This window comes from Pteronotus mesoamericanus, unplaced genomic scaffold, assembly GCF_021234165.1.
Source record: "Pteronotus mesoamericanus isolate MK-2021 breed Mesoamerican mustached bat unplaced genomic scaffold, CSHL_Meso_final scaffold_705, whole genome shotgun sequence".
NCBI lineage: Eukaryota > Metazoa > Chordata > Mammalia > Chiroptera > Mormoopidae > Pteronotus > Pteronotus mesoamericanus.
The window spans coordinates 261,539-263,187 of record NW_026555326.1 but is presented as its reverse complement, the minus strand read 5'-3'; the positions used below and the strand labels follow the sequence as shown (position 1 = coordinate 263,187).

The following is a 1,649-nucleotide window of genomic DNA, read 5'->3' as shown; positions in this document are numbered from 1 at the left end:
GAGCACCTCTCAGGTCTCTCCTGAGTGCGATTTCGATGCCTCTGCCTGCTCTTGGCACTACAGACAAATGCCGGACAGTCACTGAGCAAAGCTTCCTGAGAGCCGGGACTCTACCTGCTGTAGGGTCTTACCGGTACCAGGTACAACAGGTCCGTGGAAAAGAAAGGCAGAGAGAGAAAGGGAAGGAGGGCGGAAGGATGGACAGGGAAGAACCTGGCAGGAAAGTGAAACCCATTACCCAAAGCAACAACATATTCTAAAGTCTGACCAGGAGAAGGCTATTGCTGGAGGAGAGTGAAGGTGGTTCTACGGAAGGAGGCAGATGAATCTTATTTTTACTTTCTTGTGAGCTCCAGACACTGGCCCATGCCCTCTAGCCTCGCACCTCAGATCGGATCCTGAGTGGCACTCGGGCCACTGCTGGACCTCTGCGATACCAGTGCGCTGTGCTCCTATCTTTCTGCTGCTTGGGGCTTGCAACTCGTAGCGCGCTTGCTTTACCCTCCTGGCTCCAAAGTGAACGTCGGTCAGTGGGCACGTTGTCAGGACTGCCCCGTGCAGGGATGCCCATGAAGCAGGGCCTGGGGCTAGGCTTGAGCTGCATTATGGAGGGTCTTAAATGAGAGATGGAACCAGGCACCTAACCCCAGGGCCGGCTGTTTGTGGTAGCAGCAGTTTAAGCAGAAGGTGCTGACAGCAACAAGATCTTGTTGCCTTTGGGGGCTGTAGCTGTGTCCCTCCAAGTGAATTGGGAGGTTCTATACCTCTGGGGGGAAAAGTGGGGTGGGAGGGGAAAAAAAGAGAAAAATGAGAGATGGGAGAATTCAGGGTGTATTGGGAACCCAATGGGAAGAGGATTCACATTGGACGAGATGAGTGAATTGGGAAGCAGTGGGAAGAGCGGATTACTCAGAGGAGACAGACTAGCAAGCAAGGACAACAGGAAGCGAAAGTGACAGTCCGGGAACATACAACGAGGCTGTGAACTAGGGTGATGGGAACAGAAGGGAGGAAACACCAGGACGAACAGCCCCCTTCCTCAAAAGTAGGACAGCTCCTCGCCCTGCCTAGACACATATCTCATATAAAGACTCGCTTAGGAGGTGAGAGAAAACATAACCTCTTCACTTTCCTTCTTTCCTCAGCTGTCAAGCCTCCTAATGTCCGCCCTCCCATTTCTCCGTGTCTCTCCATCCCATTCTGGGCAGTGGCCAGAGGCATTTACTCTAAGGACAGAAAGAGTCACGAGGGGGGTTATTTATATCTGCAGCTGCACCGCCTGAGCCCTCTGTCGGGAGGGCATGTGTTGGGTGGGTGGCAGGCCCGCGCCGCCTCGCCCAGCAGAGCCCTGGGCCGGGGTGCACAAGGTCCTGCCGACAGGGGCACAAGCGCTCAGAGAGTCCACCGCTCTGCCTCCAGAGGGGTTGTTGGCAAAGGTGCCCCTATGGTTGGACAGAACAGCTTACACAGTCCAAATGCCCTTTCCTTTAGTATTTAATTATTTTCGCAGCTCACTTCTTCCTTAGGCCCAAACTAAATTTCTTACTGCGATTTTGTCCTCATGTTCTATTTGGGGGAGACAGCTAACTCTCCAAAACCTTTCAGTAGGGAAATAGTTCTGATCAGTCAGGTAGAAAGTGTCCATTGAA

General features: G+C 52.9%; 1 non-coding gene across 1 annotated transcript; it reads left to right on the top strand.

The window, feature by feature from the left end:
• Positions 1-633: 633 nt before the first annotated feature.
• Positions 634-766, top strand: LOC129062494 (small nucleolar RNA SNORA68). The gene has a single exon (XR_008528285.1). It is a non-coding gene; the product is annotated as a small nucleolar RNA SNORA68 (small nucleolar RNA).
• The last annotated feature ends 883 nt before the right edge of the window (positions 767-1,649 follow it).